Genomic DNA, 14,239 nt, shown 5'->3' with positions numbered 1-14,239 from the left:
GAGATAAAAGCTGGTGCAAATCAAAACTCCGATATCTCATGGGTGGAATGGATGAATGCATGATGGAATGCATATGACACAGATGCAATCTAGGAATGCGGGGGGGGGGGGGGGGGGGGGGTCCGGGGAAGTTTGTCCCCTTCTTAGATACGACGTCTAGGGGTAGCAAAATGCCCCAACACATGTTTTTAAGAAGGCGACACGGACCCTCCGTTGGTTTGTTTACAGTAGGGATCAAGACAGAACCCATATGCCATGCCTATGCAAAAGACACAATGCGGGAATGTACACAGTATGACAATATTTACCGAACATAAGTAAAAGGGTATATGATACTCATGCATGGCAGTGTGAAAAATTGGCACGCAGCGTGTTTGCTTCGTGCCCCTATTTAAGGGACCTATAAGGGAGAGAACTAACTAGGCTTTTAGCAATAATCCCCAAGGTAGTTATATCTCTCTTGATGGTTTCTAGAGGTATCATCCCCTTTGAAGAACATATTGTAGCAGTAGGGACTACTAGCAACAATAGGTTTTCAAAGAGAAAAGCTCTAGATGAGGGTTCACTGTAATCAAGCAAGTCGGAGACCTAGCATGATCACAGATTCACCTCCACTCCTTATGCTCCCATGAACCCGGGTATAGGGCCCTTTTTCACTCACAGTGTGTGCAAATAGTGTTGGTGTTTGTGTGCATCAAATGAATAAATATTTACTTCATGCATACATTTAAAACGCACTAAAAGCAACGAAGAGTTTATATACACAAGAACATAATGAAAGGAAACCAACAAAGGGGTAAGTCACGGTAAAACATTGCACAAAATTAAATGGCCTAACTCTCTAAAAACAGTCCCCAGTGGAGTCGCCAACTGTCGCAACCTACCCTTCGGCGGGAGGGCGACGCGTGACTCGCGGGATGCGTGTTCCACGAAAGGAATACGCGCGGAGTCGCCACCAACGTTTATTTGAGGAAAACGTCGGAAAAACCGGAAAAGACGCGATCTACGAACTTTTAAGTGAAAGGTTCGGGAGTTGTATTTACGCACGGGGAAGGTATTAGCACCCCACACGTCCGTCCCAAGGGACGGCAGCCTTTAATCGAATGTGCAAACATGACTTTGATTTTTTATGTTCCCTTTTTATGTTCTTATATCCTTTATACCCTTTTTATATTTTTTTCCTTTTTTGTGGTCGACAAGGGTGTTTCCCTTTGCTCCTACGTATTCCTCAATTTGGGATGAGAAAATCAGACCTACGTAGTTCTTTTGGAACAAAGTGTTTGGTTAAGTTATTTTTGTCTTTTTTGTAAAATATGTTTTTATTGAGCAAAAGGTCATTTAAGGTGTTGGACCATTAAACGGTCTTTTGATTCTGAAAGGAGAGGAACATTAAGGCGTTGGACCATTAACGACCTCTTATTTTTGAAAGGAGAGAAACGTTAAGGCATTGGACCATTAACGATCTCTTGGGGTGGTCGACAAAAGCGGGGCTTTTGCTCCTACGTATCCTCAATGAGGAACTCAGACCTACGTAGTTCTTGCTTATCAAGTGATTCTTTTTTACTTTAAGAGGTGATCATTTTAAGGCGTTGGACCTTAAAAATGATCCATTTTTCTTAGTGAGAAATTGAAATGACAAACTTCAAAAGCCTATTTTTGTGGACGAGCTTGACTAGGCGAGTTGATTTTAGCCTTAGTTTCACCTTAGTTATTAATCAATTCGATTAAGAATGAGAAATCCCAAAGAGAAAACGTCCGATTGATTTTCCGCTTTATTTTACTTAAAAAGATATTTTTTGATTATTATATTATTTTTTACCTCTTTTTGATTTCCAACGTGGTTACGGCACGACCGAACGGTCGGAATTTATTTTGACCGAAGTTAATGGATAATGCAATTCAAACGTTCGGTGGAAATTTATTTTATTTTTAAGTTAAGCGAGAAATGACTTAAGTAAAATGGCTTAAGCACGTCAACAGGGGGTATAAAAAGTAAACAAAACGAGAATAAAAATGCACGAAACACAATGTGGACCACTACGGGTACATAGAATGAATCGAAAAGCTTGGTTCGAGGTACTTACCCGTTGAAGATCGAAGAACGATGAAGAACGAATGAAGAACGTCGAAGAACGGTTCAAACCTTTGCGAGATTCCTCACGGAAAACGTTACGGAAACGTTTCGGAAGCGCCTCGGCTTAGATTTTCTTCACGGAAACAATTTTTCCAAGCAAATTCGAAAGAGAGAGAAGTGCCTAAGGGGCTGGACCCCTTTCTTCTTCACTTCCTCCCCTATTTATAGCAAAATAGGGGAGGTGGTTGCCGCCCAGCTCGCCCAGGCGAGCTCAGCTCGCCCAGGCGAGCAGGGTTGCTTCCTCCAGAAGCAACCGCCTTCTGGAGGAATCTTCTGGAGGGCCCAAATGGGCCTGGGTGCTATTTGCACCCCCATTTTTGCTAAGTACACCCCCCTCTGCTGTTTTTTGGTGATTCTTTTTTCGTAAAGTTACGGAAACTTACGAATTTCGTAACGATACTTGTTTTCTTTCCGTAATGTTACGGAACCTTGCGGATTACATAATCATCCCCTTTTTGACTTACGGAATGTTACGGAACCTCACTTAATTATGCAACGATGCTTCCATTTGATTTCCGGTGTGTCACGGAAACTTACGGATTGTGCATCAATATTTTTTTGGTTTTTCGGCATGTCCTGGAATTTCACAAATTGCCTAATGATGGGTGCCAAGCACCTCACGAGGACCAAAGAATGGTCGCACGTCATCGAGCAAAGGTCCCCGGACGAAATTAGGGTATGACAGGCACCACATACACCAGTTAGCCCTTCGTCCATTAAGCATGAACGCAAGTTAGGCTCAGAGGCAATTAATCGAACTCGAAGCGTGCACTGATTAATGTTCACGAAATTGGGATAACTGGTGAAGGGAAAACTGCCAGGAAACCACATTACAAGCGAAACTTCAAAGAGAGTTGGGCTTCGTCCTCAAAAGGAAACAACACCAGAAAATCTAGCCTTCCATGGATTCAAACAGAAAACGCAAATGAAACATGAAACAGAAACGTAAATGAACAGAAATGTAAATGAACAAAAACGTAAATGAAAATAGAAGAAGAAGCAAGAACGAAACTGTAATTAGAAGCAGAAAACGTAAAATTGCATTACGTGAACAGTAGCATCAAGCAGAAAAACGAAAACCCTAAAACAAAAGCTCTGAATAATGAATAGCATAACAGAATGCCTTGCACGAATCCCAAGGCTGCTATTTAAAAAGAGTCACTCAAAGTCACTGGGCCCTATTACAATACTCTGGCCCAAAACAAAATAAACACTGAACAACATAAAATAAAATTGCGAAATTTCCTAATTAGAAATTAACTAAGGTAAGCGCTGCTTTATTTGTCCTCTTCAAGTCCATAACCAAAATCCGGATTAAGCCCAATGTTTCATTAATTCCTGAAATTAGATTAAAAACATCAAATTAGCTAAATGAGCCCAAATAATAAAACTGCCTGATTAATTGACAATTAAGACCAATCAGTAATTAAAATGGTGCAAAAAGGGTTTAGAAAATAGAAGAAAATGATGACACATCACTTTTATAGAGGGAAAATGATGTTCTAGTTGGCTATGGTAGGTGAATGAGTAAATGCTAGAGTAATGGAGGTTTTGACAAAGTGAAGACGAAGAAATGTAACGAATTACATGCAACCTACACACAAGTAATCGATTAAAATTACATAGTAATCGATTAAATAGACCCTTGTTTTCACTTAAAACCAAAAGATGCTATAAGTAATCGATTAAAGTGTGATGTAATCCTACCCCCCCAAGGGCATTGGATAGAAGACTCCAAGAAGATTGAGCCAGAGATGCAAGAGAAGGCCCTAGGGTTCTCATGAGCCTTAGGGTAGATTTTGAGCCCATGGGCTAAGTATGAGCCCACTTATCTTTGTACATATTAGATTAAGGTTTCATTATTTTTGGGTCTTGTATTTAGGGCCCCATAATGTAGGTAGGGTGTTCTCTTCCGGCAAGTGCACCGGATCGCGCAAGTAGTATAAAATGGTAAGAACCGAGTATCGAACTCTCAGGGAACTTGTGTTACTTGGTAAATCTATTTTAGTGAATAGGTGTCTAGTATAAAAAGATATGTGTTTACTATGAACAAATGTGTAAACTAACTATTAAAAGTAAAACCATGTGAGTAATGATGTGTAAAGACAGATAGACGACACATTGGTCTTCCTTATAGGTGCCTGATGTTAAAAGGATATTCTCTACTTAACAATTCTTATGTGTTCTATGGTGTCTCCTGAAATGCTAAACCCCGATTCCTCATGATAGTCTAGCCTAATCCTGATCAAGCATCGTCTGCAGATTCCTCTTGTTGGACTAAACTCGGCCAGGACTGCATTAAGACAAACATACATCAACTAGGTTACCATATGATGTAATCCTCCCTAGGAAGGGACTAGTCACTAGAGCCATGAGCAAGAGGCTCCAAGAGGATAGGGCTAGAGCTGCTGAAGAAGGCCCTAGGGTTCTCATGAACCTCAGGGTAGACTTCTGAGCCCATGGGCCAAGGTTGGGTCCAATCATCTTTGTACATATTAGACTAGGATGTCATTATATTTGGTCCTTGTATTTAGGGCTCCATAATGTAGGTAAGGTACCCTAGAAATATAGGATTTTTCAGCCCTTGTATTTTAGGGAACCTAGACTAGTTTTTGTATTAGGGATAGTTTTGTAATTTCACATGCACTAAGTGAATATTTGATGTGTGTGGTTGGAAATATTTAATTGAATTTGTAGAAGCCCAATCCAATTAAATTTTAGAGGGGGAGGTGAACATTTGCTTACTACACCCCATTGCCACATCATATAGTCACACTTTGTGCATGTCCTTCATGCTTTACATGCCTCATGACACCTAAGCACACTTAGTGGAGAATCTTGGAATTGATCTTGGATTAGTGGGCTGAACCATAACTAAAATTCACTATTCATAATTAGTGAAATTTTGGCTCCAAAGTTTGGCTCCACAAATTCAATTTCAAATTCAAGTGAAATTTGAATTGAAATTCAAATTTCCCTCCAATTTTGTGTGACACTTAGGCTATAAATAGAGGTCATGTGTGTGTATTTTTCTCAACTTTGATCATTTGAAAATTAAACTTCAGATTTCAGAGCTCTTTTAGAGAACAAAATTTCGTGCTCTTCTCTTCCTCTCCCTTCATTCATCTCCTTCCTCCAAGCTCTTATCCATGGCCTCCTATGGTGGTGAGCTTCTTCTAGACTCATCTTCTCCTTAAAGTGGCATCTTCTCTCTCTCTTCCTTCTCCATTCCGCTGCCATTCATCTTCCAAGAAGCAAAGGAATCCATTGATGAAGAAGATCCTAGGCCTACAAGCTCCAATGGAGTTTACATCTTGTGGTATCAAGAGCATCTTCATCTAGGTGATTTTCTTTTGCTTCCTCTATCTTTTTGTTCGGTGAATTGTCTTTAATTCCTTGTTCTTCATCTTATTCTCCATGTATATCCTCCATTGTCTTGTGGTTTGGTTCTGTTTAGAGTAGATTCAAAAAAATAAACCGATTAAATCTTAGATCTACACTTGTTCTTGTATTTCTATGGTTCAAATTTTGTAGATCTACTCTTGAATCATGTTTTTGTGTTGATTTTAGGTTCTATCATTTTTCATTCATAATATTCTGGTGCTGAACCTTAGATCTAAATTTTCTTCCAAAATATTGATTAGAAAAAAAAACAAAAAAACCTAAGTGTAAATCACTTAATCCATGTTGTCTTAGAGTCATGTTTAGTCATAGTAATTGTCACATTATGTTCTAAGTTTGTGTTGAATTTTTATTTTGTTGATTGAATTCTAGATACATTTGTTCATGTATTCTTGTCATTCGTAGCCTATCTTTTGAATTTTGAGTCTAATTCATGCATGTTATTTAGTTCATAACATGTTCTAAATCAATTCCTAGAAGTAGTCTTGTTTTTGAACTCTTTTTTTTGCTAAGTTTCCTACATGATGCCTATGATGAAGTTGAGTTGTGGTGCTGAGTTGTCGCTGGATTTGTGAATCAAATAAGTATTAATCTCTCTTGAATTGTGTTATTCAAGATAATTGAGCATAAGCAAACACAAATTATAACTATCCAAGCCTTAAGCAACATAAACACTACTCTTGATTTCTAGGTTGAAATCGCTGGTGCTGTCAGCTTGAACATACGATCTGGGAATTGTTCACTACATGTTTTGAGCTGAAATATTTACTGAATGTTCTAGACATCTAGACCAAAATTATACAAAAAGAACCAAGCGATTTGGATTAAATTTAAAAATAAGAAAAATCACACAAGTTGGCAGAAAAATCAGTGTCCAGGAAAAAAAAAGGTGAAAGGGAAGTGTGCTTGCTGTTTTGGCTCAAAATTTGTTCTATAATTGGTGCCTATTTTATACCAATCCTAGTTCTGAAACTTCAATTGAAAATTATTGTGAAAACAAGTGCCAAAACTAAAGGTTTCTTGAGTCTTTTTTCTTTTTAGTTTTTCTACTCTACTCTAGAGCCATTCTAGGTTTCTCTTTGAGTCCTAGCTTGCTTTTGTGTGCTTTTCATTGCTTTAATTGTTGAAATATCCTTGAAAGTTTGTCTTGTTAAAACTCTATTGGTTTAGCTTTCATTTCATTTTTTTTGGTCTTTGGTTATTGCTTGTCTCTTTGTTTCCTTGCTTGTGAGTTGCCATATAGGGAATTGGAAAGGAGGATTGGTGTCATACCTTGAAGAATTTAAGTCAAGAATCAAGGGGCCAACCACCTTAAGAGCTATTGGAATAAGAAGCACTCCAAATTGAGTGAAACACAAAAGAGAGAATAGCCAGAAAAATTGAGGACTTCTTTTTTTTCTTTTTTTTTTGTAATTTGTAATTGGCAATTTTCTTTGCTTTCAAACTTTGTAACAAAAAGGCCTTTCATTGGAAGTAAGTTGGGAGCCTCCAATAGGTCACCCTACTTCCATTTGTGTGTAATAATTTTAGGCAATTTTCCCTTAGTATAGTGAGTGTTTTGTTGGGAACCTTAAATGAGGTCATCCAAATACTCTTAGGATCCACCTAGTTTGCATTTCTTGCACTTTAATTTCTTGCTTACTTTCATAGCTTATTTCCTTTACCCTCCATTGTCAAACCGCCTAGATAGCTTGCCTTTTGCCAATTAGTTTTTACCTTATCTTTCACACCTCTTTTAGTGTTTATTTTGGTTAGTTTCAACCATAGTTTCTTTTACCTTTTTTTCAAACCCCCAACAAGAAAGAACCATAACTTAGGAACCAACATGAGTCTTCATTCTTCATCTAGTGTTAATGGTGAGGGTTCTACTCCTAAAGACACCTTGTATAAGATATTAGATGAGTTAAGAGAGAAAATAAAAAGGTAAAAAAAGAGTGGAAGAAATAAGTCAAGATGAAAGGGAGAAAATAAGAGAGGAAGAAAGAAGAAAAATAGTGAATGTCGCAACCTACCCTTCGGCGGGAGGGCGACGCGAGACTCGCGGGATGCGTGTTCCACGAAAGGAATACGCGCGGAGTCGCCACCAACGTTTATTTGAGGAAAACGTCGGAAAAACCGGAAAAGACGCGATCTACGAACTTTTTAGTGAAAGGTTCGGGAGTTGTATTTACGCACGGGGAAGGTATTAGCACCCCACACGCCCGTCTTAAGGGACGGCAGCCTTTAATCGAATGTGCAAACATGACTTTGATTTTTATGTTCCCTTTTATGTTCTTATATCCTTTATACCCTTTTTTATATTTTTTCTTTTTTGTGGTCGACAAGGGTGTTTCCCTTTGCTCCTACGTATTCCTCAATTTGGGATGAGAAAATCAGACCTACGTAGTTCTTTTGGAACAAAGTGTTTGGTTAAGTTGTTTTTGTCTTTTTTGCAAAATATGTTTTTATTGAACAAAAGGTCATTTAAGGTGTTGGACCATTAAACGGTCTTTTGATTTTGAAAGGGGAGAAACGTTAAGGCATTGGACCATTAACGATCTCTTGTTTTTGAAAGGAGAGAAACGTTAAGGCATTGGACCATTAACGATCTCTTGTTTTTGAAAGGGGAGAAACGTTAAGGCGTTGGACCATTAACGATCTCTTGTTTTTGAAAGGGGAGAAACGTTAAGGCGTTGGACCATTAACGATCTCTTGTTTTTGAAAGGGGAGAAACGTTAAGGCGTTGGACCATTAACGATCTCTTGGGGTGGTCGACAAAAGCGGGGCTTTTGCTCCTACGTATCCTCAATGAGGAACTCAGACCTACGTAGTTCTTTCTTATCAAGTGATTCTTTTTTACTTAAATGGTGATCATTTTAAGGCGTTGGACCTTAAAAATGATCCATTTTACTTAGTGAGAAATTGAAATGACAAACTTCAAAAGCCTATTTTTTGTGGACGAGCTTGACTAGGCGAGTTGATTTTAGCCTTAGTTTCACTTTAGTTATTAATCAATTCGATTAAGAATGAGAAATCCCAAAGAGAAAACGTCCGATTGATTTTCCGCTTTATTTTACTAAAAGATGTTTTTTTGATTACTATATTATTTTTTACCTCTTTTTGATTTCCAACGTGGTTACGGCACGACCGAACGGTCGGAATTTATTTTAACCGAAGTTAATGGATAATACAATTCAAACGTTCGGTGGAAATTTATTTTATTTTTAAGTTGAGCGAGAAACGACTTAAGTAAAATGGCTTAAGCACGTCAACAGGGGGTATAAAAAGTAAACAAAACGAGAATAAAAATGCACGAAACACAATGTGGACCACTATGGGTACATAGAATGAATCGAAAAGCTTGGTTCGAGGTACTTACCCGTTGAAGATCGAAGAACGATGAAGAACGAATGAAGAACGTCGAAGAACGGTTGAAATCTTTGCGAGATTCCTCACGGAAAACGTTACGGAAACGTTTCGGAAGCGCCTCGGCTTAGATTTTTTTCACGGAAACAATTTTTCCAAGCAAATTCGAAAGAGAGAGAAGTGCCTAAGGGGCTGGACCCCTTTCTTCTTGCTTTCCTCCCCTATTTATAGCAAAATAGGGGAGGTGGTTGCCGCCCAGCTCGCCCAGGCGAGCTCAGCTCGCCCAGGCGAGCAGGGTTGCTTCCTCCAGAAGCAACCGCCTTCTGGAGGAATCTTCTGGAGGGCCCAAATGGGCCTGGGTGCTATTTGCACCCCCATTTTTACTAAGTACACCCCCCTCTGCTGTTTTTTGGTGATTCTTTTTTCGTAAAGTTACGGAAACTTACGAATTTCGTAACGATACTTGTTTTCTTTCCTTAATGTTACGGAACCTTGCGGATTACATAATCATCCCCTTTTTGACTTACGGAATGTTACGGAACCTCACTTAATTATGCAACGATGCTTCCATTTGATTTCCGGTGTGTCACGGAAACTTACGGATTGTGCATCAATATTTTTTTGGTTTTTCGGCATGTCCTGGAATTTCACAAATTGCCTAATGATGGGTGCCAAGCACCTCACGAGGACCAAAGAATGGTCGCACGTCATCGAGCAAAGGTCCCCGGACGAAATTAGGGTATGACAGTTGCCCCTCTTTACTTGTCTTTTATTGGAGATAAAAGAAAAGTAAAGATAAGACACTAATTTCGTCCCTCTCGATTTGACGAGAGTCGCGGGTGACCATAAAATCTCCACATGCAAATGACTTGTTGTTCCCAAAATATCACAAATTGCCTAATGATGGGTGCCAAGCACCTCACAAGGACCAAAGAATGGTCGCATGTCATCAAGCAAAGGTCCCCGAAAATCAGTGCATGACACTAATTTCGCCCTTCTCGGTTGACGAGAGTCGCGGGTGACCGTGACTTGTCGTTCCTAGGATTTCACAGATTGCCTAATGATGGATGCCAAGCATCTCACAAGGACCAAAGAATGGTCTCATGTCATCAAGCAAAGGTCCCCGGACGAAAATCAGTGTATGACACTAATTTCGCTCCTCTCGGCTGACGAGAGTCGCGGGTGACCATGAAATTTCCACATGTAAATGACTTGTTGTTCCCGGAGGAACAAAAGGTGCAGAAGACTGTGTCAGCCTCTGCATGCTATCAAGCGTTCTGTCTTACAGATAGCAAAAGAATGTTTATACGGATAACCACTCGGGTATTTCCGCGTATCATCGGGCCCGCCGCCTCTGGATGATACAAGGGTGCAGAATGACCAAACTTGGTCTCTGCTTGTCATCGGGCCCGCCGCCTCTGGATGACAAAAGGGTGCGAATAACCATAAGGTATCTCCGCGTATCATGGGTGCAGAATGACCAAACTTGGTCTCTGCTTGTCATCGGGCCCGCCGCCTCTGGATGACCAAAGGGTGCGAATAACCATAAGGTATCTCCGCGTATCATGGGTGCAGAATGACCAAACTTGGTCTCTGCTTGTCATTCGGGCCCGCGACTCTGGATGACCAAAGGGTGCAAATAACCATAAGGTATCTCCGGGGTATCATGGGTGCAGAATGACCAAACTTGGTCTCTGCTTGTCATCGGGCCCGGCCGCCTCTGGATGACAAAAGGGTGCGAATAACCATAAGGTATCTCCGCGTATCATGGGTGCAGAATGACCATACTTGGTCTCTGCTAGTCATCGGGCCCGCCGCCTCTGGATGACAAAAGGGTTCGAATAACCATAAGGTATCTCCGCGTATCATGGGTGCAGAATGACCATACTTGGTCTCTGCTTGTCATCGGGCCCGCCGCCTCTGGATGACAAAAGGGTGCGAATAACCATAAGGTATCTCCGCGTATCATGGGTGCAGAATGACCAAACTTGGTCTCTGCTTGTCATCGGGCCCGCCGCCTCTGGATGACAAAAGGGTGCGAATAACCATAAGGTATCTCCGCGTATCATGGGTGCAGAATGACCAAACTTGGTCTCTGCTTGTCATCGGGCCCGCCGCCTCTGGATGACAAAAGGGTGCGAATAACCATAAGGTATCTCCGCGTATCATGGGTGCAGAATGACCAAACTTGGTCTCTGCTTGTCATCGGGCCCGCCGCCTCTGGATGACAAAAGGGTGCGAATAACCATAAGGTATCTCCGCGTATCATGGGTGCAGAATGACCAAACTTGGTCTCTGCTTGTCATCGAGCCCGCCGCCTCTGGATGACAAAAGGGTGCGGATAACCGTAAGGTATCTCCGCGTATCATGGGTGCAGAATGACCAAACTTGGTCTTTGCTTGTCATCGGGCCCGCCGCCTCTGGATGACAAAAAGGTGCGGATAACCGTAAGGTATCTCCGCGTATCATCGGGCCCGCCGCCTCTGGATGATACAAGGGTGCACGTCACATGACCTCAGGGTCAGTACGACAAAGATTATGGGGCGGCCGACAAAAGCAAGGCTCTTGCTCCTACGTATCCTCCAATGAGGAACTCAGACCTACGTAGTTCTGGATAACTTGTGAGACTTGAAAAGTCTCCATCGGAAAATGCTGACATCTCCGGAAAAGGCGCAGATGACCACATTGGCCTCTGCTCATCAATCACACTTGGGGTCGCTGAATGACGAGGTGCGGATAACCATAAGGTGTCTCTGTGGGCTACCAGCTCTTGAGTCATGGCAACAAAAGGCGGTGTGGTCGACAAAAGCGAGGCTCTTGCTCCTACGTATCCTCCAATGAGGAACTCAGACCTACGTAGTTCTGGATAACTTGTGAGACTTGAAAAAGTCTCGGTGTTTTCTTCGCTAAAATGCAAACATGCTTTAGTAAAGAGATAAATATTCCAACTGGTTAGAGTAGCATACGCTTTTTCGAGTGAAAAGCAATGCGTTTACCGGGGAAGGAGAGTCTGCTGATGAAATCCCCCATAACCTTAACTGAGATTTTGGATGTTAGCATTTCATTTTCTAAATGAACATTTAGAGGAAACACTGGGTTCGACAAAATAGAAGAAAATCACTCAAAGTGTATCAATCTCGCACAGGTAAGTGTTTCATCCTAATTCCGAACCATAGATATATCATGACTTGACTTTGCAAATTATTTCCTATCAAATCAAAAATTACATGTGCGATCATGGATCAATAGGACTTCCCTTGGGAATGGGTTCTTTTGGTGGGTTTTTTTTCGGCTTTTGTGTGTTTTTGGCTTTTGATTTTTCTGGCTTTTTCTTTTTCTGTTGTTTTTTTTTTTTTTTTTTTTTTTTTTTTTTTTTGTTTAGTGCGGGGCGAGGAAAAAAAAGTCGCCAGCGCACGGGATTTTGGTTGGTAATCAAAGGGAGAAGACCACTTTAGGTCGTGGTTTCCTTTCCTTCCTTTTTTGTTCATTTGGTGACAATTCTGTATTTGTTCAGATATTGTCCGGTCCAAAGACCTCTCTACACATTTCTTCTGGTTTCTTTGACCAGGAGCTTCCTTCTTTTTACTTTCTCCCATTCTTTGGTTGGGAATTTTCTTTCTTTTCTTTTTTCTTTCTCCCACTCTTTGATTGGGAATTTCCTTTCTTTTCTTTTTCTCTTTCTCCCACTCTTTGATTGGGAATTTCCTTTCCTTCCTTTTTTGCTTTCTCTTTGATTGGGAATTTCCTTTCCTTCCTTTTTTTTGCTTTCGAGGGTAAGGTTTATGGTGAGTCAGGATTTTGGCTCAAGGCTTGTAGAATGGCTAGACATGATACATGTCAGGGTTTGGTTTGGTTCAAGGATAAAAAGGGATGCCCCACATTATTTCCATGACACAAATGTAAAAATGATGATTTGGAAATTTTATGCAAAACTGGTCATGCATGCACCTATGCGGACACTCAAGTGTCAAATTTTTATGGTCATGTGATGCTAGGGCTCAGGATTCATTTCCTCTATTTTAAATCAACCCAATGTTTCCAAAATATGTTCTTTTATCAATTTGTGCATTCATCCGAGTCCCTTTCGGGCATCCGGGGAAATTTCATAGCATTCACCCTTCAGGTGTACACATTTTTTCCAAAAACTAGTTATGATCAGTGAATTTTTTTCAAAGAAAAGTTGGAAGTCATCTCTTTTCAAAAGCATGTTGGTTTTTCAGCTAGACAACTTATTTTCTTTTTTCTCCTTCTTCTTTTTTTTTTTTTTTTTTATTTTTATTTTTATTTTTTTTTTTATCATTATCATTTGTTTATTTCTTTTTCTTGTTTGTTTTCTTTTTTCCCCCTTTTTTTTTTCATGAGGTATTTTGCTACCTAAACATGTGTATATTTTTGCGAGGTATTTTTGCTATATACATGCATATCCAAGGTATCTTGCTACCTAAACATACATATATATGTTTTGTAAGGTATTTTTGCTGTATACATGCATATCCAAGGTATCTTGCTACCTAAACATACATATATATATTTTGTGAGGTATCTTTTTGCTACATACATGCGTATCTAAGGCATTTTCACTACCTAAACATACATATATATATTGTGAAGTGTTTTTTTGTTTACATACATGCATATCTAAGGTATTTTCACTACCTAAACATACATATATATATTTTGAAGTGTTTTTTTGTTTACATACATGCATATCTAAGGTATTTTCACTACCTAAACATACATATATATATTTTGTGAGGTATGACTACCTTCCGAGCTTGCGCTTGTTTTATTTAAATCCCCAGGATCATGAGCAACTAGGTGCATCCTACTATAAAAAGTGATCAAATAACAAGCATAGATTCAAAAGGTACTAGGTTGCCTCCTAGTAGCGCTTCTTTAACGTCTTTAGCTGGACGCCTTATGACTTGTCGGTCACTGACCTAGTACTTTGCTTACCTTTGGCTTTGGACTTGGTCGCCTATGGGTTGGCCACGTGTCGTAGGCAATACTCAAACCTTTTTGTGGATGAGCAGAGGTGAACTCAAAAGGTGGTGGCGGTGCGTCTATTGCCCGCTACCGACCATCCCCAGGCTGCTGTGGTGTTTTGCCCTGCGCCTGCCTGGAGACGCAGTACTTCTTGATGAAAGCTCGATTAGTAGGGGGCCTGATGCCCTTGCTGGAGGTGACAGGTACTCCGTAGAATTGACAGAGACCCGTAATTAGAGCTTGACAACTCCAAGACCCTGTTAGACTTCTTCGGGTCCACTGAGTGTCTTGCAGGCGCGATCCCTGCAAACAATAGATGAAATCAGAAATCAGTTGAGCGATGTGCATACTTACCTATGATGACGTGACCTT

The sequence above is a fragment of the Glycine max genome, chromosome 2 (genome assembly GCF_000004515.6).
Source record: "Glycine max cultivar Williams 82 chromosome 2, Glycine_max_v4.0, whole genome shotgun sequence".
Lineage (NCBI taxonomy): Eukaryota > Viridiplantae > Streptophyta > Magnoliopsida > Fabales > Fabaceae > Glycine > Glycine max.
Note: the sequence above shows the minus strand (reverse complement) of the source record.